The sequence below is a fragment of the Melospiza melodia genome, chromosome 1 (assembly GCF_035770615.1).
Source record: "Melospiza melodia melodia isolate bMelMel2 chromosome 1, bMelMel2.pri, whole genome shotgun sequence".
NCBI classification, from domain to species: domain Eukaryota; kingdom Metazoa; phylum Chordata; class Aves; order Passeriformes; family Passerellidae; genus Melospiza; species Melospiza melodia.
The window spans coordinates 14,747,897-14,774,010 of NC_086194.1; the positions used below are offsets into that span (position 1 = coordinate 14,747,897).

Sequence of the window (26,114 nt, forward strand, 5' to 3'; positions counted from 1 at the left end):
TAGGTTTGGACAGAAATGGGTAGTGGATTCTAGGGCAAAACTTCAACCTTAAAATCAAATTCAAAATAAATTGATGCAAAATTACTATATAGGTTTTCCTGGCATTCTACAATCCTAAGATTAGGTCAATAAGACCATTGCACTTTAGATCACTGTAGTCCCTAGTCATTAATTTATGCTACGTATAAATTATTTATACATATATATTGCTATGTACTATTACTATGTACTAGACTTTATTACTAGGTAGCCAAAGCAATGGTTTTGTAAGTAATGGATAATCCTGTAAGTTCTACCTAAAACAACATGGCCCGCTTAACTGGAATTTTTTAACAGTAAAACATGAGTTCCACACCCTTTCTCCTTGATCCCCAGGTCTGGGCACACATTCTCCCATTCCTGTGCTGATTTCTCTCCAAAAGCTAGGCAAAGACCTGCTTGTATAATGGGTTCTTTTAGAAATCATCTGGAGAAGGAAATGCTATTATTCCTCACCCCTGTTTTACAGAACTTCCAGGGGCTGCAGCAGTCATCTAGAGACTAGCATTCTGAGTTCAACTCCCTTCTCTGTCTAATTAATTTAAACCCTTTATTCTAACTACCTAAGGCACTATATTCGTTAAGAAGGGCTTTAGAGGTTTGTGAAGTGTTGTTTTTGTTCCCTCATACTGGAGTTCTTCCATTTTATGTGACCCACTTAAACAACAAAATGAAAAAGAACAATCTGGCTCTAAATCCCAGGGTTTAAATTGCTCAGGAGAATGTGTAAGAGTAAAACATTAAAATAAATAGAAGAGTTCCCTAGATCAACCTCTTTTACTTGGTACTTGCTTTCTGTCTTTCTCAGTGAATGTTTAAGTTGCTCATATAAAGCAGAGGAGCTTTGGGATGGGAGAATGAGGGTGTCCACTCCTTCCCTTCAGGTTAGGGGTGAAGACACATTCCAGGAGACAGGAGATCCAGTTGACAGAGGGAGAAGCTGAACTTCTCTCCTGGACTGGTGTCCTGATGAAAAAAGTCACTAGCTGTATTCCCATTCTCCATTTTTATTATTCCTAGCAGCAGATCAGCTGCTAAGTTTTCTCTAGAAGACACTGATGGGAGAATCCATGTGAGTTATGGCAAGATTTAGGCCAGGGACAGGTTTTGAACTGTTTTGCAAGTCTGCCTATAGTGGGAATTCAAGAGAACCAAGGAGGTTTTTTCTCACCAATTTTGAAATTACTAGCATGCAACATGTTTAATGTAAGTTGTCTAGGATTGCTCTGTAATGTCCTGAAGAAATGTGTTCTGTGAGAGAGCAAGTCACCACAGCTATCATATAAACACCTTCCAAACACACCTGGTTTGCTCCAGTGACAGTAGAAGGGCAATGAACAACCCACTCAGATTGGTGCCTCATTTTTAATGGTTCTGTAAAGGCAAAATGAATCCCACTCTTGAAATCACAGATACACTTCAGGTTTAAGGAACAACTACTGAAAGATTTGTGGAGCTAATTAGTAGATCTAAGTACCTGCAATGACCAATCCCATCTAACACTCCTGGTTATGCCCAATCTGTTGTGGCTGGACTGAAGCAAAATAAAGTCTTGCTCTTTTCTTTTCCACAGAAATTCAAAATCTTCCCTTTAGAATTCACCTTGCAACTCCAGCAAGATAAATAAAGTGCTGCTCCTCTTTTCTGTCACACATGCCTTCCCTGTACTTTTCCCTTTGACCCTACCAGTATAATCCCAAAAAAATGTTCTTTTCAGGGCCTAATTCCACGGATGAACTGTGCTTATTTGTGCCAGATATAATGTACTTTACTAAGCTCCAATTTATTATCAATATCTTTGACCCAAAGCTGACCTGAAGGTATAAGATAAGGTCCAAGACTACCTGGCTAGAACCAATCAAAATTTCTTTGTATTGAAGATAGCCATGTATTAACTGAATTTTCTGAATCCTTGTGTTATCTCAGTGATCATCAGAAGTGTATGTGCTCTGACTGCTGGCCACAGACTGGTAAATTGATTCCTTTCCTGGCTTGCAACAAGTGACCATAGAGAGTGACTGCACAGATGAGAGATATCTGGAATGTCAATTATCCAGATCTCCTACATTCTGAGACAACCCAAGATTCATTTTTTTTTTTCTGGGAGAGGGGAATAAAGCTGAAATGAACATTTTTGATTTTGCTTAAATTTAATTTTTATTTAATAAATTGTTCTGAAAAAACATTCACAAATAATGTCTATTTCTTTAGTTCAGGAAATTATTTTGCTTTTCTCTAAAAATTATACAGTGCAGCCATGGTAGTCAAAAGGTACAATCTGGAGCAAAAAAAGACTCATGCACATATTTCACTATGTTGTAGAGGTGTGTCCTGAGATGGCAAAAAAATATCTGAGTTGTCTACAGCAGCAATTGCTCTCAATAGTATCAAGACTGTCCAGTAAGTACCATACATGCATGGCCAGAGCTAAGGATAAAGAGAAGTAAATAGGTTGGGATCAGGTGCTGGAAAAGCTTAAAAATTCTGAGGAGACCCTATTGCAGCCTTCCTGTGCATAAAAAAGGGGCTTATAAGAAGGCTGGAGAGGGACTTTGCACAAGGCCATGCAGACATAAAACAAGGAGGAATGACTTTAAGCTGAAAGGGAGTCAGTTTAAATTAAATATTAGAAAGAAATTCTTTACTATGAGGGCGGTGAGAAACTTGAATATGTTGACCAGAGAGCATGGGGACTCCCCATCCCTGGAAGTGTTCAAGACAAGGCTGGATGGGACTGAGTAGTGGAAGCTGTCTCTGCCTATGGCGGGGGGGGGAACTAGATGACATTTAAATTCACTTTTGTGTTTCTAAGGATCCTTTCCTATAATGATACACATTAGATTGTTGCACCTGGATTAATGACATTAACAAGTCTGACAGCTAACCCCAAATTGCCATGTAGCATAGACTTGACTGCAAATCACAGATTTCCTGAACCAAGCACTTTCAAGAACTTTCTCTGCAAATAATCCAGGAGCCTAGCTTGATGCCCATCAACATTACATTATGTTATAACTAAAAAAAATAAAATGCAGAGCTTAAAATTAAATGTACAATGAACCAATTCAGCTGTCATTGTCTGGTTCTGATAAAATCAGGTGCAGCACATAGGAAATGCTTCATCTTTCTTCCACTCCTTTCTTCAATTCTAAGGGAAAGTCACGCTTTCCCATATACAGAAAAAAAGAAGGTAACTCATTTTTGAACTAAAACAAATATTTTCTTAAACTAACTCTTATTTTCCCAAATATTTTACAGGAGCAGACTTTACTGAAGAAGTTTAGTCAGCTGTGCAGATTGACTTTTGAAGTGTAAAATAAACCTTTACTTAACAGATGTCAAGAATATGACTTTGTGAGATAATCATGGGTTTTGTAATAAGTTGGTGGTAGTTCTTTCTATGTGGAATGAATGAAGTTTGGGTGCCAACTCTTAAAAAAATGACAACACGATTATTAACAATTGACTGGAATCAGAAAAGAAAAATTCACAACAAAACTGACTGTACTTTTTTGTGTGTGTTTGGAAGGCACAAATTGCTCACTAAATGGCTGGAAGTGCAGCTGTCTTTAATAGGTGTACTGTTCCTTCATTTGGGAGCAGCAATGGAACTGCAATCAAGTGTCCAGGAAGAAAACCTTTGGCCTAGTCTTGAGACATCAGCCAAAGCTGACCTTTTCCTTAGGCCAATCTTCCTCTACAGGACCTGGATCTCCTGATTGTCTGCTAATTTGATGGGAGTTCCAAGTCCTGACTCATCCCCCACGCAGTCAAACCAGTTCAGTGCCCCAGCAGTTCACACAACTTCTGTGTCTGGGGACAGAAAGGGGGATCTTCTCCATAACTTATGGCTTTTACCACCATCCCAGAACACAGGGCTGCTCTGCTGTCAGCACAGGGAACAGCATGGGAAGGACATTAACACGCACTCTAAATATTTCCCACCAAGACAAGCCTTTGCTGTGCTAAACATCAGCAGTGAAGGCTTGGAAAAGTTGACGCACCTGAGATGAGCGGCACTAAATTTCCCTGCTGGCTGAACCCATTGGTATTTGGCACAGATTCCAGCAAACTTTCCCACCCTCCAAAAATATCCCTGTGGACTGTCATGGTGCCGCCTGGTTGGCTGTGATTGTTCTGTACTGCCAGACACAGTACATAATCTTGAGCTGGAAGCAGAAATGTGGGCTTATTGCAGGATTTGGAGAAAAGTTGAGGGACGCTTTTATCTCTGGTGGCCTGACGCTGAACTTGCTTGATGACAATCGGGAGCTGCTCTAAGCAGACCTGAGAGTGGGAGTTTTGATGGAGGCTGGGTCCCCGTTTGAAAGGAGTACTAAAAGGACATGTGTACTGGCTCTCTTCTCACTTGCTGGCCTTGTGCCTGCGAGCCAGACCTGCTTCTATATATATCAAAACTTTTGAAGTCCCTTGGGAACAGCGATCCCTTGCCAGTGAAACCATGTGTTGCTCATCCCCCTGTCAGTGCTGTACTGCCAGCTCCCAGCCCTGCCAGCTGACACACTGCTGAGGCCAGCAGTGGAGAGGGTGGCCAGCCATCCCCACCTGCCTCTTGGGTCACCCAGGGACCAGCACTCGTCACCTCTCATGCTTTTTCATTAGTGTCCTTCAGACAGGTCCTTCCAGTACTGCTGTTACTCCAGGTCACCTCTATTTTTGTCCATTTTTATTTGAGATCATCCTTCCTGCCATTTCCTCACTGTTTTGTGAGGAAAATAATATATTTTCTTTCCCCTCATCGTCTCCTTATTCCAATTTTCTCTGTTGTTTCTCAGATTCCACTTCCAAACTTCAGGTTCCTAACCCTCTGCAGCCAGTTTTATAACTTACCTGCACACATTATCTTTTCTTCTATCCCATCAATACATGCTTTACAGTCCTCTCCACTCTGTTGCTCCAGATTTCCCAGTCTATTTTATTCCTGGATATTCTGCACAGGAATGAGGAGGGCAGAGGCAAGGTAGAATCACCCAAAGCCTTTGTACATTAGTACAAATGCCATTGTAAGGGTGAGGTTTGAGAGGCCAGCTTTTAAAAAAGTAACCATGAATATACAGACCAAAGGTTATTTCCAAGCAACTCCTTTCCTCCCTCCCCGAGTTACTGTTTTTTGTTTCTCACAGAGCCTAATAAGAAAAAAGAAAATACTTTACTCTGTGGAGGGAATTAATGCAGCAGGCCTGCAGTGGCTCTTCTGGAGCCCTCCACATCTACAGTGAAAATCCATGTAAGTCCCCTGTAAATACACACCCTCAGCATTTCTGCTAAATGCGTGCTATTTACACAATAGCCCATTACAACAGCCCATCTGTCAACCCTCTTTCATGGCCACAGGTGGAAAATGAAAAATTCTTTTGAACAGAGCACTGAGGGTCTTTGGAGGAAAGCTTGTTTGCTGCTGTATAGCCAGGCCTCCCACAGAGCCAAGATCTGCAACCTTCTGGGGCTCCCAGCCGTGGCTGGCCTTTCGTCAAACAGTGCCCAGGGCAAGCCAGAATTTCATGCCTTTCCAAGACGCTAATTGATTGGGGATAAACATTAACCTAGAATTTCAGTGGTGCACTCTACTCCTAAGCATGCTGGGCAGCCAACCAGCTAACCCACGCCTCAGGCTAACCCTACTTCAAGGGTCTTTGTAGAAGACCCAGAAGGTCATGGAAGTTTCATTCATTTTATGGTGCAGACAACTACAAAGCATCTAAACGTTTTTATTTTTAAGAGCTTCCTTTCAATTCAGAAAATTATTGTGAAACTATGGTGAAGAGAAGCAGGGCATGTGCCAAGCTCTGGAGATAGACTCCCTGGTTCACAGATCAGAGCAATGAAGCAGCACCTTAGCCCAGACTGCAAACTGAAATCAAGCAATTATTTAGATCACATATGCACTTACAGTGACAGATAATCTACCCGTTCCCTGAACTCTGAGAGACATCTTGCCCTTCCAAAAATGTCGTCACAGGTTCTCAGCAGATCTGGCAAAGAGTAAGTGCAGTTTAAATACCACTGGCTGCAGTCCAACTCGGAGTGTATAAGCCCTGGGCTCTCACCCCATCCGACAGTGTGGGAATAAAGTTTCTTAGAGGCAGCTAGAAATCAAAGAAAGAATGACAGAGATTTTTGTGACACTCCAAAACTATTTGCTGAGAGCTGTCAGGTTACTAGTCTCCCTATTTTGTTTCCATAATGATTCAAATACTCAATTAAAAAAGGAAAAACCCATACTGACACACAACACAGGATTAAAAAAATTCAGCAGCAGGAGACTGTCTTTAAAGCCAGGTTGCTCCTCGTTGTGGCCATATGGATTGCAGCCATATCTATTGTATTATTTTTCAAATTTTTTTCTTTTCTCATTCTACTCCTAGAATCACAGAATGACTAAGGTTGGAAAAGACCTCCAAGATCACTGATTCCAAATATTAAGCTAGCACCATGGTATTCACCAATAAACCATAACCCCAGGTGCCACACCCATATGCCTTTTAAACACCTTCAAGGAGAGTCATCCCACCATTTCTCTGGGCAGTCTGTTCCAGTGCCTGACCAACATTTCAAACAATATTTATTTGCTAATATCCAACCTAAATCTTCCTGGCACAATTTGAGGTCATTGTCTCTTGTCCTGTCACTTATTACCTGCGAGAAGAGACAAAGTCCCACTTAACTACTACCTCTTTTCAAGTCGTAGTAGAATTTCAGGTAGAATCTCCTCAGGTAGATGTAGAATCATCTAAAAGTTTGTTCATACCTCTGTATCATCCTTACTCATCCCTGGTTTTTTTCCTTTTTTTTTTTTTTCTTAATATGAAATTATTCTTTCTGAGTCTTCTACCTCAGTTTCATCCTGTTACAACATGAAACCAGTCACACTGAAAGTAAACTTTTGAACTTGAAGTGTTTGAGTTAGGTTGAAATTAGGTAAAACCATCTGTACACCAAAGGTGGAAAGAAGAAATGCTGAAAGAAGAAATAGGAAGAAAAGACATGGAGATAGTGGTGCAGATAAACCTTTCATTCTCTGCAGCATCCCCAGCTGAGGTCACCTCCACACCTGCCAGTGCAATACTACACCTTTGGCTGCTGCCCAAATCCTCTGTAAGCAAAAGAACCCTGATACTGACATCCTTGCTTAGGTGCTAGAGAAGAACTACATTTACTTAGCACAGTATCCTAATAAAATAACTCTGCCCCTTAGCATGGCTAATTACCAAAGACACAACATTACCCTGAAAACAGATGAGAGAGCAGCTTAGGAATATCTATAGTGTTCTCTATGGTTCAATATAGATATGCCAAATTCAAGCTACTGTTCAGTACAATCCTTCCTGTGAATGCTACTCCCACAAATGTCAGTCAGAATCATATTTCTGAAAAAAAGCACCCAATGACAGCAACTGTGAAGTGTTTGGGAGTCTGCTGCCTTCCAACTTTTAAGAGTTTTATGTACTTAAGATGTATAGCTGTCAAAAATAGAAGTTTTTCCATTATTCTTTGTCCTCTCTATCCTTTATCTCACAACTAGGCATATTTGTTCCTACTGATAGTTAAGTTTTCTGCCTAGGGTGTGTAAATACAAAATACTAGGAAGGGTTACATTGACCATTGAAATTTGATTAAAATCTGCAATCCTATAATATTCATTTTCATCAACCTAATTGCACCATCATAGTCCTAAGTGGCTTGTCAATTGTCCATTTTGAACTCCAGGAGTGTTGAGATCTGAGCAGCTGGAGAGAAAATCTGCCCCAGTAATACCTTTTAGGGGAAATAACATCAGATTCATTTGCTTATCCCATTGCGCTTTTTTTTTTTTTCCCTCTCTAACATCTTTAAGATTAATAGTTATAGCTCATGGAAAATATGCCCTGGCTATTTCATGTGATCTTGACTATGGATCATTCTAACTATACACATAATTTTGCCTGGGTGCTGGTCAGAGCAGGCTGATGACCTGCAGTACAGAATGCTGCAATTCTTTTATTTTGGGTCTGCCTGCCTTATTTGTAGCTGATGGCTAAATTTCTCTCTTTTCCAATTGCTGAAATAGCCTTGAAATGGGAACTGCCTGTAATTGATGCAGTGATGTCTACCAGCATTTGCAGAATCCAAGTGACAAGCTCCAAACATTAACCACATCTTCTGGAGTAGCATGTCCAGTTCTGTTTATCCCTGTTCCAAAAAAGACACATTAAACTTGGTGCAGGCCAGGAAAATTGCACCCAGTTTTGCATGGAGAATGGGTTTCATTTTAGAAGAGACTGAGAACAAGACAAAGTGAGAAGAAGGAGATGGACTTAAACTCCCCTTAGGATACATTAGTCAGATCACAGCACTCCACTTCCATACCACAGCTGGGTCACATCTGTCCTATTCAGAGCATGGCAAGGTTGTTTTATTTGTATTAACACACAGATGCACGTGGCTCATTTAGCCTAAGAAAGCAAAGGTGTGTTAACATCACCGTTTGGATTCAGATTGATTTAGAAGCAGATCTCCTGATCACAAAATGGTTATAGAAGACCTCTTCACCTCACAAAATGCTTTTAGAAGGCATCAGATGGATTCCTTTCAGATTAAATCAGTCTAGAACATGTGACAAAAGCTCATCTGGTGAGCTCCTGCCACTAATGGAACCTCGATGGGAGATTCCTCATGTAGCAAAGGGGTGGGGCAGGCACAGATCTCTTCTCTCTAATGATCAGTGACAGGACCCATGGGAATAGCATGAACATGCATCAGGAGGTTTACCTTAGATATTAGAAATAAGAGACCCCTTGCTGAGCCTTACTGCCCAGCAAGATTGCTCCAAAGACTCCTTGTTAAAAATTAGCTCAAGCATTTTCACAATATTATAAGTTAATAAGAGTGATTGCCTTGAAGATATTAAAGAGAGCCATTAAAATCATAAAGTTATGGATCATCTTTCTAGCCAGACCAAAAAAGGATAAGGAGTTCAAAAGATTTTAAATTTATTGAAAGGAATGCACAATCTGACTGCTTGTGTTCATCAGGGGATGGAGAGGTCTTTGTAGATTTTACAAACTGATTCCCAGGGGGCCATATCCTTTGTGACTTGTCAAAAGATACATCAGCTCTGGCACTTCTGTAACCACTCAAGTGCACACAGTCTAGCTGCTATCTACACTTAGCAAGAAAATTAGTGTTAGAGCCTGGGACTCTCAGCCATAACAGATCTTTACTTCTCCCAGGTACATGCCCTGGGCTGTGCAAAAGAGAAGGACACCTGCTGCTGTTACAAGTACCTGTCAGAGACCCACTCAGAAGAAACCTGCTCTTGAATTTCCTAAGGCTAAAGAGGCAGAAATTTGATTCTGGCCTTTCACTGTTTCCCTTAAAAACTTTGTTAGATTAAACTTGCTATATAGGGAATTTTGATGAAAGAATAAGTGCGCAGATGTGCCTGAACAGTCAGTTCCTCAGCAGCAATGGAAAAATCTCTGAGGTATGCAGAAGACACGCGGTTTTGTGATTAGTGAGCAGGACAGAGAGGTCAGGAACTCTGGGCTTCTCATCTCTCTCACTGTCTTCCTCTGTGTCCTTGGGAATGTCACTTAAACTTCTGTGCCTCTGAACCCACATGTCTGAAATGGAGATCATGAAACCTATCTACTCATTATGATCTGATCATATTTGTAAAGTCACCTCACATCCTCAAATAGTAGGATTTTATGGGTCCTAAGAACCATTAGTGTGGGCTGAAAGATATGCAAAGTAAATAGCTAGAGTTGCACTATAGGAGTTATTTAAGGAAAGAGTGGGTGTAAGCCTAATATAAGTCATGTTCAAGAAACACACTTTCTTTGTTTCATCTTTCATTTCCCTCTTGGCATTCAAAATATTTAGAAATGAATAATTTTTAACATTTGTGGTGGGTTTTTTCTGTGCCTGAGTATGCAGTAGTTCATGAAACAAGTAGTTCTTGGACAAGTTTTAAATAAGCAAAGTAAAAATCCACAAACTTTGGAAAATTAAGCACAAATTAATATATCCTTTAAGGGTTTTTTTTTTTTTTATATTTACTTACTGGCTGTACTCGTGATGAAATTAAAATAATGTGACAACTTGTTTTCCAAGAAATGAGGAACTCCAAAAAAATATCAGTATGATTGTTACTTAATTCTGTACAGTTTTTAAAATGGTGTTTTTTAGAATGACCTTCTTAAAGTAAATGACACTAAAGCATGTATCAAGAACAATCTTAGAGAATTACATCAAGCACCATGTGCTGGTTCTGCCTGCTGTGTCTGCCCATCTCTTTTAGTGCCACAGCTGTTTAGTGCTTCTTCATAATCAGAATGTCTCTCCAATTCCAACAAGAAGCACTGAATCAAGTATCATATTCAGAATTATCTTAAAAGTGTAGCAGCACTCACTAAACCCTTTTCTCTGCTACCTGGGTTTATTACACATGTATGAAGGTGAAAGGTTGGCTCGAGGTCAAATGGTGGTTGTTCAGGTCATGCCCAACCTGGAGTGGATATAGAGACTGAAGATCTGAGACTGAAATCAAGATGTTGCTGGTTCCAGGACCAGCATTTACAGGCCTGCAAAAAACTCCAGGTAAATTTTAGTATCATAGATATATGACAAGTACAAGGAATGATATGAGGAGAATGTCCCCCTGCACGCACTGGCGTGGCCTCACCTTTGAGCAGGCCATGCCAGTTTTGAGCACCAAAACATAACAAAGATTTAAAGCTATTAGAGACCATCAGAACAGAGCTACAATGATGGTGAAGGGCCTTGAGGGGCAGCCATATGAGGAGCAGCTGAGGTCACCAAGGCAGACCAAGTCAGATGCCTGGCCCTCACCTGGACACAGTGACATTGACCACAACACTCTGGCTGTGTCCATCCAACAATTCCTTATCCACCAAATCATCCACACTTCATATCCTCGTTTCTCCCATTTGGAGATAAGGATAGGTGTGGGACCGAGTCAAAAACATTAGAGGTATTAAAAAGGCCTTATTTTTTAACCTAAGTTGTTCTACTACTCATATTTAAAAGGATATTGGGACTTCTTAGTGGCAGCACTCACTTGTGTCACTGCAAAAAATGCAGCCTATGTCTGCAGGAGAAGAAAAGCATTGTTTTTATAAATGTATAGTTTATGTGACTGTATGACTACAAGATGCATCTTTTTATTTGTATTTTTATTGCATGGTTCATAACTGCAGGGAAAATCAGCAATGAGATCATATCAATTAAATGACTTGACACCAGCTTACCATTTTAATGTGATTTTCATAAGGGCTTTGCTTTTTTCTTGAAGTGAATTGGAAGGGAAATAGACTTCTTTCACATTTTTTAAATCAAAGGAGGTCTCAGTTGTACTAGCCTAGTAGAAATTTCATATGCAAGACAAAGTCAATTATGCGTTTCAGATGTCCTTGTGGAAACTCAGCTAATTCTTTACAGCACCTGATTTTGATCCAGAAAACATGCTCCTTCTGGTTTGAATTCAACCCAAAGCTAAACCACAGGGAAAGCTGAGGTCCAGAACTTGGAATAAAATACCACTAAAAGGGCACAAGTGCCATTGTTGAGGAATTTCTTTTACAAGTCACATTTGGTTACATCTCAGTAAAATGCCAGATCAAACGCCTGCCAGTTACTGTGCAAGTTAGATTCGAAACAGCATTTTGGTTACTTTGATGTAGGGTCAAACAAGGACAACTTAGGGAAGATTGTGGAGGGCAGGCAAGGGTCACACACTGAGAGCAAACCCCACACACTCAGTTCCCAAAATGAACACAGCAAACAGACCCCTTTCAACTACACAGCTCTCCAAAGACAGCCCTCTGTTCTGTGAGCCAGGTGCTGGGCAGGCCCATCTGGACAGACAAACCTCCCATCATCTCTGCTCAGGACAGAGGTGGGACCTGTCACAAGGAAGGCTGAATTTCACAGCTGAACCCTGCACCACAGCATGTGGCTGGCCACTCACAAGAGCTGAAGCTCTGTTACTCCTTCACTGGGGCAGGAAATCCTGCAGAGCTCTGTCTTAAGAGTCCTGGTCTCATGAATGTGTATGCACTGGGCACTGAGAAGTGCCCAAAGTAAGGCAGCCCAGCTGAAACAGAGTCATGGGAAATATCCATGGAGAAGTAATATTTTTTCAGAAAAAGGGGAAACTCTGTACTTCCCTCCTTGCCATGAGGGTATGAAATGGATGGGGCTACCTCTGGCACAGTCACAGCTCAAGATATCCCTTGAGCAGCCTTCTCTGGCTCCCAATGTCTATTCCTTCATTTTACAGAGACATTTGATATTGTTGTTGTCCATGCCAATGTATTTTCCTCATTTTGTTCGTGATATTTGTGAAATTGCCTCACAGGATTTTAGTGTATTTAGTCAGGACTTATGAATGGGCTCTAAAGCAGAAAACCTGCTGCTGAATATCTATGCTCAGTCACACTTTGATAACCAGCCACTTAGAAGGTTAAAATATAACTTCTGTGACATGGTTTTCCTCTCACTTTACAACAAAAAGAGTTTGCAGACAGGGCAGTATCACAACAGAGCCCTTCTTCCTGTTTGTCTGTCCTATGCCTTCATAAATCTCTGCTTGTGGCATCATAATCTGTTGCTGTGGGAATCCTGCTGGTATCACAAACAGGGGATTACAACCTCAAAGTAGGAGCAAACAGAAAAAAGAGATTGGTTCCGTGAGAAACAAAACATCCTCAGGGAAGATGAATAGATCATTCTCCCAGACCTTTCAAGATGCTTACCCATGTCCTGGAAACCTGAGACTGGATTCCAGATTGCTGTGTCTTAGTAACCTCATCTTCAGTGTCAAGAATTTAACTGAGGACTTCCTTCATATCTACCCCATCCCTGTAACACCCCCCAGCCCACAAAAACAAGCAAACAAACAAGCAAAGAAAAACAACAAAAAACACGCCAAAACCCAAACAAACAAAAATCCCCCAAAGGTCAGATAGGGATGCAAAGCTTTTTAGAACAAATTCTTAGGCAAAACCCAGAAAAATATATTTTTTGTAATGAATGTAAAAACATGTTCCTACCAGACAAGGTAAACTAGCCAGAATCCACATGTATAAAATGAGTTTATACAAAGGAAGTCCAATTCAACCCCTATCATCTGCCTTTTTTTTTTTTTTTTTTTTTTCATCTTTGATGAATGCATGACAAGGTTTTTCCTGGCCAAATTACTGTTGACACCTATGTGAAGGGTCCCTTATGGGAATTGCTGCAGGGCATTTACATCTGAGGAGTTTGGGGACCCAGTGGGTCACAGGCAGGTGTCAGTGGTACCACACAGTCACAGCTGCTTCAGTAAGAGGGAGGAGAGGAGCGCCTCAAGATGCTTGGTGTGTTCATGCTGTGGCTGACTGAGACCCCTGAGAGTCACTGCAGCTTTGGAGTTGATGCCAGGGCTCACAGGAGTACTGCAGCTAGTAAAGGAGAAAGCTTTTGATGCTACTCTTCATAATTTCCACACAGGGCTCTTCCAATATTTATCCTTTATTGCTAATCTATTCGAATAGAATTTGAAGGAAATGCAAGATCAGTAAAGGCATATGCAAATATAACTTTTTTCTTGTAGGTCATTGCCATAGAAACTATTGCTACAGGATCTAGAGAGACATGGCCAGATCATAAGGCCACAGAAATGAGGGTCTCAGCCTCTTGGGTCCAGTAACATTAATTCTTGTGAAGCTTTACTCCATTTTTTAGGCAAATAATTTATGTTTTCCCCTTAATTTTCTACCTGCTATATGGGAATAGAAATTGCAATTTATCTCACTGGAGTGAGAGGTTTTCAATGAGGTTTGTCTCTTGTAGACTCAGGCCTGTGGAGTCCTTGCATGCCCACAGCCTAAGGACCTTTCCCAGCTTGTGTCTTACAGCAATAACCAAGTGTCATCCAGCAGATCCTGACTCCTCACCAAGTGATGGAACTGAGTAAAGTCCACAAACCCTGTGTCCTATCCTACATCTTGTGCAGTGCCTCTGCACCAGGGCAGCACGTGGGGACAGCAGGAAGGTCCCTGGGATTGCTCTTGCAGCCCTCCAGGCACAGAAAGCCTGTTTAGTAAAATTTAAAAATTATTCCTTCAAATAAACCACTCTAGCTGAGGATGTTGTGTGTCAGTGAACAACCTTTGACCACACTGTAGCCTAAAGCAGTCTTTGCCCCCATGCTTCCTGCCTTATGTTCTTGAAGAATCTCTTGTGCTGGCAGTAGCAATTGCAGAGCCTCCCAACACAGAGAACTGATCTCTCTTTTCCCTGTAAATTTTTCAGACAAATCAGCTTATTCATATGGTTGGTGATATGACAGCTAGTCCTGAGGGGAGGGACTGTGTGGTCAGAGCACAGGGGAAGAGCTGAACTGCCGCATTTGGCAGAAGCCCACATTCAGACTGGGCTGAACTGTTGAGGGAATGGTTCCCTCACTGACCCTTTGTCACCATTCCCTTGCTTTCTTTTACTGTAAGCCTCATTCCTCTGGGTGGGTATTGAAGGACTCCACTTTATTTTATTACAGTTCCTTCCCAAATTTTCCTGGGCAGGTGAACATCCAGGTAGTGTGGAAGCCTGTATTAGATTTTGAGAGAGCACTGGAGTGGAGGGTACTTGGGAAGGCTGAAATAGTTGTTGAAAGCTATTTGCTGGCTGGTTTCTAGGAGACAGCATGACTCATTGCATCTTTCCTTGTAGTCTGTGCCTCTCAACCATTTATCAAGTAACACACTTGATCAAGACTGATAAAAAATCTTTAAGAAAAATTATAGAGAGCTGCAGTATAGAATGGGAACATTTAAGTGTGGAAATAAAATGATTGCTGAAGATAAGGTCTGTTCTACTAGCAGTGAAGAATGTAGGCTCACATTCAACCCAAGGGATTTATTGGTGGAACTCCCACTAGTGCAAGTGGGATGCATGCATAAATCCCTTTGTATCTTGACAATTTTCCCCTAACTATACTTTGACCAAACTTCACAGTCAGCAGTCTTTCTGTGTTTGGGGGCGCGTGTGTGTTAAAATTGTTATTGCCATTATTTCATTCAGCACTGCCTAAACATATCAAAGCTAGAAAAGATTCTTAATTTTTGTTGAAAAGCATAATTTACACCATTTATATGAACAATAAATAACAGTTGTTGCAATAATAACAGTAATGGTCCAGAACGTGATTTTAGAATCACAAAAAAAAAGCAAATGCGGTGCAATAATCATAAATAAGTAATAGCTGGCAATTAACACATTGCATTTCAAGCTCTGAAAGGAAAAATGACACTAGGGTGATAAGGCTGTTTTCTGCAGCTCATTTAGAGTAAAGGTGTAAATGGCATACATGACATTTCATCACTGAATGTGCCCAGAGATTAGAATGCAGGAAGGAAGGCAGAGCCATCATATGTAGGTTACACAGAAAAGTTCACCTACTGCTTATTTGGTTTTATAAAAACAGTCCTCTGAATGCCTGTTCTGACAAGCAGAAATATGTTGTCAAACATTTGATTCATCAAATGTTATCTAAACTATACAAGAAAAGTATTCTAAACTCTGGCAAAGCCCAGGAAGCAGAAAATGAAGTAGAAAAGAACAAGTTTGCTGTACATCCAGGAAACAAATCAATAACAATGACCACTGAAAATTCCTTTTTATGAAAATACAGGGCTTCCATTTTGAGGTTGATGATGTAAAAGGCTCTATTCATGTTGAAGTTTAAAACACAAAGCTGAAGAAATCAGACGACGATTTTCCACAGTGTGTACCTGCTTTAGAACTGTAAACCAAGTTTTACATGGTTTAGATGCCTATTAAAGACATGTTCAGGATAGAGATGCTGGAAGTCATGGACGTGAACCAGAGTGCAATTTCAGAACAAATAGATCTTCTGGACCCAGGTGGAATCCTTGAGGTTTGTATGAACAAAAAATAAAGCCCAAAGCTGTGGCTGTGGATAACGCCGCTGGCAGCCTGCTGCACCTCGAGTGCACGGGCAGCTGCTCTGTTTGTGCACCAGGGCCTGACACTGGGGTGCTGCTAAACAAACTGGAACTGGAGACAGCTTCCTCCTGACCACGGGCTCCTCTGTGCTGCAGACAGGCAGCTGGCTCAGGAAAGGAGCAGCCACCCACGCAGGGCAGCCTGGCAGAGAGCTGAGAGCACCAGCAGCCCGGTCCAGCCCAGGCCATCCGCACTTGGACCTGTCACCAGTGACTCATGGCGAAGCCTGGCATTCTTCCCCAAATGTGTTTTTTATTTGCTAGAAAGGCTGGAGAGTCAAATGTTTCGTCCAGCTCAAAACTTTCAATTTTTTTTAATAAGTAGAATTTCTACATGCACAAGAGCACACTAAAGTGTCTTCGAAATATATATTCCATTAACCAGAAAAATCAGTATTCTGATTAACTACACAGCCTTGCCTCCTAAGTGCCTCTGCCATTTTACTGGGAAGACTACATTTGCCTCACATATTTCAAGTTTGAATTACTTAAAAATAATACATAATCCTTTTTTTATGGCAGTACCTTAGAGTCCTGTGCATCTCTATCAAGACTATTATTTGCTACAGAAAAAAAATACATGGAAGTGGGGAAAAAAAATGCTGGCACCCAAGTGATCTGTTCTCCACCAGCATGTGGGAGAAACAGGTTCTCTTCCAACCCTCTTGTTCCCCAGGCTGTCATGGGCACCGAGTGCTGCAGAGATAGCAGCAGCAGCTTCTCCAGCTGATTAACCAGAGACAGTGACAGACTTTAGCAGGAGTGCTACCCAGCACTCCAGAGCCAAAGGAATAGTTGCCTCAAAATAGAAGCAGATGGATCTGCGCAAAACGATGGGACTTTGGAATTCAAAAATGTGTGTTAGTGGTGAGGGAAGGAGGGAATTGTGTATCTCATTCTAAAAGGAATATGTACACTCTGTCTCCTACTATCTTTTCCAGCAAGAAGATAAAGAGGTCAGGCTGTACTGAAATACAATGGGCTGAAATACAGTGGTAAACCATGATTTTAAAATAAGCTGAAATCTTTACTAGTAACAATAGAAGATATTTACAAAAATACTATGTATAGATAATTTATACAGGGCTAATTATACTGGTAATAATTATAAGCATTAACAAACTTGTTTTTTGTTTTTTTTTCATATATTGGACAAGTCAAGTGAACTATGTGGAAAGCAGAGAAATGTCCTATTTTACAAATAAGGTCCAAATATGGAGCTGAATTTGAAATTTGTCATTGGGATTTCCTGAGTCTGAAAGACATTTGCTGGTGTAAGGATCAAACTCAAAAGTCAGTAGGCCTGAGTCTCCAGCGGTTTTTTAGGGTAACTTCTTGGACCTCATTGAAATTACTCTAGATCTGTACTCTGATAAGTGAAAATAGAATTATCCTCAAAGGATAGCTTCCTGTCATATTGATCTGATTCCAATACAGCAAATCTGCATCCTAAGTGCATGTTGCAGGGCTCCAGGATTGCTTTATACTCCTCTGAGAGGAAGTCACTCCACTATATCACAGATGTGCCATAGTGTCCTCCAAAACACTGAAAATTACACTTACTGTAAGATTCAGCTCATCTTTGGCTACAGACTTCTAAAGATTCAGTCTGTATTAGAAAATGGCATGGGATTGAACCCATTCTCCAATCTCTGCGCTTCACTCTGGGCTTTTTTCGCAGCCACATGATTAAACTCTCCTAGCCCGTAAAGCAGCCTGACCGCATTTAACACGCTCATTGAGGATGTGTCAGGCCCATGCTGAGCCCCAAACTGTGTGTGGGCACTGTCTGGGAGAGTGCTGGGCTGCTGCTGACGCTGCTCACAACCTGACCATATGGATGGTCACGCACTGGTGCACAGGGCTGTGCAATTGCCTGGCTCAGTTTAGTAGTGTAAAAATGATCTTAAGTGTCTAAGGCTATCTACTGCCTCTTGAATGCCCTTCTCAGAAAAACTGATACCTAGAGATGCCCGTTTCTCCTCATTGAGTTTGGAAAAAATCTAAAGTGACTCATTCAGATCTAGGTTTTGACTTTCTCACGCCTAAAGTGAAGTGTCTGCTAACCAGAGTGTTTCAGGGACACCACGTATGTTAATCAACGAAGAAAGAAAAAGGGTTAGATTTCTTACTGCATGTGCCTAGATTTAGTATCTGGTTAAGCTGAACCTCCAAGTAAAGAAATAAAGAGTGAAAATAAGGCAGTCTCTGACACACATAGATCGATGCAGAAGCAAGCACTCACTGAGACAGGCCAGCTGCTGACACCATGATTTTCTCCTGTCTGCTCTGTAAGCAGTACAAACAGTAATAGACATTGTATCATTTTAAATTGCCTCATCGAATGTAATGCTGATTTTAGACTGTTTTGAACCTCCTAGCTACCAAGGAGCAGAGAATATTTACTCTCATCTTAAAAGATTTTACCTGGGGAGACAGAGCAAACAGCAGTCAATACCATTAGGGTGAGCAAGACCCTACTGCACTCCCAGCAATTCTTCAGGGCACAGACCCTGCAGAGTCCTGGGGGATCTCAGACTAAAGTGGAAAAGCAGAGTAATGGGCATGTCAGCACAGCATGATTCATCATCAGTCAAGTTAAAGTTTGGGGGACATACGGACACTTACCCTAACAAAAGGAGAGTAAGCTCCCACTTACTGCCCTTGTTACCTAATGCTTGACATGGCCTCAGTGCTCAGTTAGATTTGGCAAAGACCCTGAGAGAGATGCTGATATCCAAGGTTGCAGTTGCTGAATCTTTGAGTGTCCCTTGATGCATCTGATTAAAGCAAATGATCGATACTAAACTTTGAGAAAAAACTAGTGTGGGGATGTTATGGATGACAGCCCATGAATAAATAACTCTGATAATGGCATTTGTCTTACTATAAAGCTCATCCATAATTTAGCAAGAATAATGCCCATTAAAGAACACCTAGAATGATCATTGACAAAATAAAGAGTTAATTGGTTTCTATCTTCTGGGAACTCTCATAATAAGCTCAGTATGGAAAACTGGCTACGAACTCTATATAGCAATTATAAAAGTATCTACTCTCCAGGTTACCTCCTCCTCATTTAATCTTTCTGCAGCACTTTTTGGACATCTGCTTTTGATATGTGCTCTCTAAGCTGGAAAGGAAAAATGGTGAGAGAGTACTATCTTTTTTTCACAAAAATAAGGAAGAATTTGACCCAATCACCACTGAAGTCATCAGAAACTGATTTGGGTCCCAAAGTAAATATCGTGGGAACCTTAAAGTAAATACTGCTCCTTATTAAGCCAATAAGTGTTGCTGTATGCTAAATTTAGAGGAAGAAATAACCCAGTTATGTCAGAGGAGTTATGTACTTTAATAAAATGTAGCTTGAATATTCATACCGTACAGTCATGTAATGCCTATAAAATGTTTCCTGCCCCACTACCACAAAAACAGTTTGCAGATGTCTTTTAATCTAGAAAGACTGTCTGTCTAAGGCAAGGGGAGAATGCCAATACCAGAGCCCTGCTCCTCCAAATACAAGTGGTTTGTATTTTCACATAAGGATTGCGCATATGCACTGGCACATCTGTTCACTACGCAGTCCCACAGCCTGGAATGGATAACTCTGACTTTGGGGATTAATGTCAGCCTCACTTGAATAACAAACATTTGTACTCCAACAGTCTGTGCAGCACTCAGACAGGATACTCATTTCTGGATGTTGTGTCAAAAAGCAAAGTGCCATCCCATCCTGCCCTCACTGGGCGATCACCTGTTTCTATTTAATGTCTTCTGTTTAACAAGTCTAATATGATGGTGATGGAGCCAGAGTGTTTCAGAAGCATCCTGGAACAATACTCCATGTGGAAAATTATGGTGTCCTGTAGTGCTCCACATCTACCCCAACTATATTAAACACTACATAAAACAATCTGAATTCCAGACGTTCTCTTTAGATATTGTAAGTATGCTATGCCAGTATTTATGAGATCAAAAACATGCCAAGGTTTTAAATCCATCATTCTGAATAGAAACTTTGTGTTTCACACAAGACTGAGCTCTCAGGCTATTGCTCCCCTCCCCTCCACACGCCACAGCCTCAACTTTGAATGTAACCAAAAATGTCACCACTGTCACTTCTCTTGAATAAAAAGAAGAAAAGCAGGAGGGTTTATCACAGTGTACTCTGGCTATCCACTTTTAGAGACCAAGCAGGTCAGGTTTTGACATCCAGTGACTCCCTACAATTCATCTGATGCCTCTGCACCCAGTCCTGCCTCTTCTGACTCTTGGCTGTGTGGGTCAGCATCAGAGAACAGCCATTGCTAATTGGAATTTGATAATAATCAGGGCTGTAACAGAAATGGTTTCACAGGCCTGAAGGGAGAGGCAAGGGAGATGTGTCAGAAGGCAGGGAGGCAGCCAGCTCCCCTCAGCCCACTGGCAGCAAGGTTTTCCAACATCTTCAGCCACACACAGGATTTGCACCACAAGCCCCTTGCATTGTCATCCCTTACACTGCTGAGATTTCTCTCTCCCCTTCCCAGCCATTTCAGTCTCTTTTGGATGCTGAAGTCTGTAAGAGTGCAAAGAGCAGGGGGCTGAGGTACCAGGACAGATGGATGGAGCTAAAGAGGAGTCAGGGCCAAGGGTGAAAGCTGCTTGTCCTTGATAGAAAAATGTTCCCATGTTCCATGGTTCCCTGTCCCACCAGACAGAGGTAGCCCAGGACAGGAAACCACCTGGCACAATGTGAGGGGAATCATCACAAAGCAGCTGCCTAACACACACACACACACACACACACACTCACACACACACACACACACACTCACACTCACACACACACTCTCACACTCACACGCACACACACACACAAAGGGAGCTGTTCTGGGGAGAAATTATTTAGATTGGAGTTCCTTGAGCTCAGAGAGTTTCACCTTAGGCCAAGAGGCTGTGCCATCTGGGCAGTTTTGTGGTGGTTTTTCTTCTCCCCAGGGGCAGATGTGGGTTTCCTGGAATAATATGTGTGCACTTCCATGTGCTAAATTGCACTTTTCTCCTGTGGCTGTCCAGAGTGAATTGTGGAGGGCTGAAGCATGCTAATGTGGAGAGCTTACATTGTATGTACCACATGAGCCATTCCAGTGAGATTTTACTCTCCAAGGATAGCAGCCCAACTTAATGAACACTGTTACTTTCTATTATTTCCTGTTAGAGAAAGTGGAGAGAGATGATTCACTAAGGAAATCTGCATAATTAGAGTCCATCATTTCCTACAGATGGGAACATCACAGGCAGAGCAGAACACTTCCCCCCATCCTTTTAGCAATTCTTCTCAAGTAGCTGCTAGCTTCTCCACCACTGGGAAGGGAGAAGGAAGAGTTAATGCTGAAGAAATCTTCACCAGGAGAACTGCTTCTCCCTTGCTGCAACAGTTACTCCTCCCCAGTTTTCTAACTCCACATCTTTTCTGCTCAGGAAATGTGCAGTTCAGTTTCATTTTCTCTTATGAATGGCTTCGTGTTGATTTATAAATCACAAACTAACCACAAACTGAATTTTGGTCTGGCAGTTTAGGAACATTATATTGGTGTGCTGAGGCCTGGTCCTTGCCAGGACCTGCCCAATGCCATGGGAATGGCACAGACTTCCATCAGATCAGTCCTTGAAGAAGAGCACTCTTTAATCCCTGCTTTGGGCAGCTTCATATTCTGCTCTGCCTCTGTCCCAGCAGACAGGATGACCCTGTGTGAGGTTTGCATGTGAGCGATTATTCAGCCAGTGATCACCAAGCGTGGGGAACAGGGAGGGAAAGGGAGTGTTGAATAGTTCAAAATGGTGAGAAGTGTGGAATCACAATTTATATATATTTTTATTACCTTACAAGAAGTTAGTGGCACACATTTCTTAACACTAAAACAATTTCTAGATAGTCTTGTAGTGAGGTAAAATCCACTGCTACCAACAATGGTAGATCCCACTCTACCCCACTACCCCCGGTTCAGGGCTAGCTGTGGCACAGGTTTGATAGCCCTCCTCCCTTCATGCTGGTTCAATTCACTACTTCGGCAGGAAATTAATTCAAAGAGGGTGAGGAAAGGATGGGCCAGGACAAGGAGAGATTTCTGTTGGCTCAGTGAGTTAAAGCAGTCCAGGGACACATCTGGAAAAGGGCAGAGCAAGCATGAAGGAGAAAGCTGGGCCATAGGACTAGGAACAAGGTAGGGGAAGAAATCAATGGGGAGGTCAGGATTTCAACAGCAGCCAATTCTTTTACAGTCTAGATTGCTCTTAGAACAGCACTCTTTGTATCAGCATGACAGTACAAAATACCAGTCTAGGACAGCCCTAAGTTAGGTACCATCAAAGTGGGTTTGCTTTTAAAAGCTTTACTTCAATGGAAAAATCACCTATAAGCAAAGGCTGGTGGGGGCAGACATAAAATGTGCTAATCAGGCCTGAGTTTACCTTCATTCAGAAGCTCTGAGCAGCTGAGCAACATCAGAGCTGGAATGTCATGCTTGAGGATGTCTACTGACCTCTTCTACCTTCACAACTTTTCCAAGGTTTTTTTTCAGTTGGGTGTTTGCATTGGGTGTCTTATTCTTATTCTGCCTTTCTTATTCTTATTCTGGAAACTGACAGGAGAGGCTTGGAACCTGGATTGCTTGATATCTTTAATAGAGTTTTTTAGTTTTTGATGCTCTTTAAAAAGAAATTTTATGACAAGTGAACAACATATAACTCTTCAAAAGAAAATCCTCAGAATATTACACTTTATGTAGCATTGCTCAAATTAGGATATCAAACAGATTTTCTAAATCGTGTTCTTGTGATGACAGATTATCATAATCTCAATTTTCTGCTAAACACGTGCACTGTATATTTTTCAGTTTGCTCTTCTTTTTTTGTCTGTTCTGTTATCTAATATATTAAATTATCTTATCTCCAATGTTAATCCACCTTTCTTAGTAGCTCAATAGAACAATCATTTTTCACAGCTCTGAACTCAAGTCCAGCAAAAGTGGGAAGTTTCACGGATCATGTGAGAAAGCCTTTCCTTGTAGGATTCTAAGAATTAATCAGTCTGGATAGGTTTTGTATACAGTCATAAGCACCTCATTTTTTTTGTGCTAAGCCTTCAAAAGGTAGAAATTAGCCCCTCTGCCTTCCACCTTTTAAAATGAGGATAATTACCCTCAGCTCCACTGTAGCTGGAAATTTTAAAGTCACATATAAAACCTGTGTTGCATCTAAAGACAGATTGAAATGTTTTGTGCTTTTCTTTTCTTCCAGTACAGTTAATACTCTTACCGCTTTGTAGATCAATAGTAGCTTTTCCTAAACAATAGCAAAATCATAAACCAAGGGGTCCTTTGGCAATATTAAAACAGCCATTTTTGTGATGTGACCAGTTTCTTGTGTTCATCAGCACACCTCTGTGGGGAGGAGCAGATTGTGAGCAGGGCTAACAAATGGCAGCCTGCCACTCACAGAGACCACAGGCCTCACTGATTTGCCCAAAAAAAGCAACTGCCTGAAGTTTCTTATCTCTTCTAAAGTTTCACACTAAATCGAAGACCTCGACAAGAACTTCCTGTCCCCTTGTAAAAACGTTTCTCCTAAAAACTGCTGGAAACTTGTGACCTTCAAAGGTGAGATCTGAATATCAGCTCTCCCCTTGTGCCACTTTGCAATACAAAGGAACCTCTGAGCTTTAATTGTCAGACAAAAGACTCTCTTTTAGCCTACACAGTCCCTTTAATTAGGGTCTGCATGTGTATACATCAGTGACCTTTAATGGCAGGCCATTAGCACCTTTAAACATTACACCCTGATTGGTTTAGAGTCTGTGTGCAGAGAATGTTTTCGGTATTAAAAGTCTCTTTAATCTAAGGGAAAGGATAACAAGATCCATTTCTTGGAAACAAAAGTCTGCAGAATTTTGTACCTGCTTGTTCTACACTGAAGACACCTTGTCACTGAAAATTCCTCCCCAGGTGTGGTCTCGCTTGGAATTTAAAGTCCCTTAGTGTTGACAAAATGAAACCAGTAAAGAGTGGTAAACAGCAGGAAAGGAGTGTAAAGCGTAGAGGAGCATTATACATCTGGCCACAGAGCTGTTTATGACTGGATTAACAGAGCTCAGCTCAACCTCTGTGACTGGCTCTCTCCCCTGGGGCTCCATCGCAGTCCTTGGGGCTGGATTCCTCCTCCAGCCCTTAGCCCGGGGTTACCACCACCAGTCTTTGGGGTGCTGCAGCCTGAACTAAGCAAAGGAAATAATTTGGAGGTGGAAGGGGGAAGGAAACGAAAAACTGTTGGACCAAATTAATTCATTGATCTGCTTTGTGGCAAGACCTCACCAACCACGGAGCCCGCAGAAGCAGGAGGAGTGCTTTGTGGTTCAGCAGAAGGAAGCACTGCTGCAGGGTGCTGCCACACCGCTGCTGCCAAGCGTTTAACTGGGGCTTTCATGTGTTGTTTTGCAAGGTGAAGTAGACAAAACATTGAAATTATCAGCTTAGTTATATAAAAAAACTGCGTAGAACAAAACCTAGTCAAAACCTTAAATTTTAACCTCAGTTCTCTGCCCAGGTCTCCTGATTGAGGATTTCCCTCATCTGCAGCTTTCCTATAAGAAGCCCCCTCTTCCCTAGGAAGCATTATGCTTCATGATCCTGGTGATCATGTCTGTCATAGTGATGTTTTTCAGGCCTTCAACTACGAAATTGTTTATGGTCCGTTTAAAAGAAAGTAATCTGAAACAATAAAAGGTGTGAATTAGTTCTACAAAGCCATAGTAGCAAACTACTTCTCAGTTGTATCAGGAACAAATTTACCACTTTAAAATCTAGTACTTTCTATTGTGCTTATACATGGTCCCCTTCTAATCACCTCATGATTTTCATCATAACTTCTCCACTCCTTTGCACCCTTCAGGACAGGCCTACTTAGTCAACTTCTGGTCTCTAACACTCCAATGCCTCAGAGACTGTCATTTTCTACTTCATATTCTGGCACAGAAGCACATTTTCCACCTCCACACACATTCCAGTGATGGGGACTCTGTGATCCCACCTATATCTTTACCTCCTGATCACTGTGGATCTCTAATCTATCCCTTCATGGCACCTCTAAAGATTTTCAAACTCACTTCTTTGCTAGGAGGAAAGCAAAGGCCTAGCAGGCCTTAAAATGTGGAATTTGCTAAACCTATTGGACTCCAGGGAAATGCCAGAAGTCCTTGGGCAAGGACTTAGATGAGTTCTGAGGTGGGTAAGAGACTTTAATCATCATTTCACTGTTGAGGGTGCCACCACCACTTTCAAAGAGCATGCTGGCACAGATTGCAAAGGCCTAATCTCAAATAACGTTTTGCTGCAGATTCTGCACCTGACTTGGGTAAAACTGGGAAAAACAGTCTGTGTGAATCCTCAGGAGGTAGGACTTTGCCAGCCAGCAGTCATTTTTGCATCCTGATCCTGCACAACCAGTAGATGCTCCTTCCTGCCAATACACTAACAGCTGGAATCACTTAGATTATTGCTGTCGGATGTGAGAAAATGTTCCTTTACCTTCCTTTGGCTTCTTATTTTCTTTTCCACTGGTCTTCTCCTCACATAGAAGCTGTTGGCCAAATCTGCATACAAAACTCTCTTCCCTTCTCCCAGACTTGTTATTTGGCTTAGGCAGACACCCAAGTCCCTTCAGACTTCAAAGTTTTCAGCATTCATGCCAAGAACCATCCATGTTTTGTGCACTCCTTCTCCTCTCAACCTCCCCCTGACTTCTCCGGGCTGTAAAACTCCAAAACTGAGTTTTCAATTATCCAGAGTCCAAGTGTTTATCATAGCAATACCCACCAGGGTTCCTGGACGAGTCATGGCGATGAGACGGAGCATTCCATGAGCACTGGAGAAAGCAAACATAGGCCCTCTCTTTGAGAGAATGCCCATGTGATGCTGACCCTTCCCCTGCCAAAGCCCAAAATAACTTGTTTAGGAGAGTAAAAACACAGTTAGTCATCACTCCCTGCAGATAAGCACTTGTAAT

The 26,114-nt window shown here is 41.6% G+C and overlaps 1 long non-coding RNA gene across 1 annotated transcript in view; it reads right to left on the bottom strand.

Moving 5' to 3' along the window:
• The window catches only part of LOC134429313 (uncharacterized), a 103,086-nt gene extending 77,247 nt beyond the window's left edge, over positions 1-25,839 (bottom strand). The window contains exon 1 of the long non-coding RNA XR_010030573.1: positions 25,637-25,839. This is a non-coding gene — a long non-coding RNA (uncharacterized LOC134429313). The remainder of the gene's footprint in view (positions 1-25,636) is intronic.
• Positions 25,840-26,114: the final 275 nt, after the last annotated feature.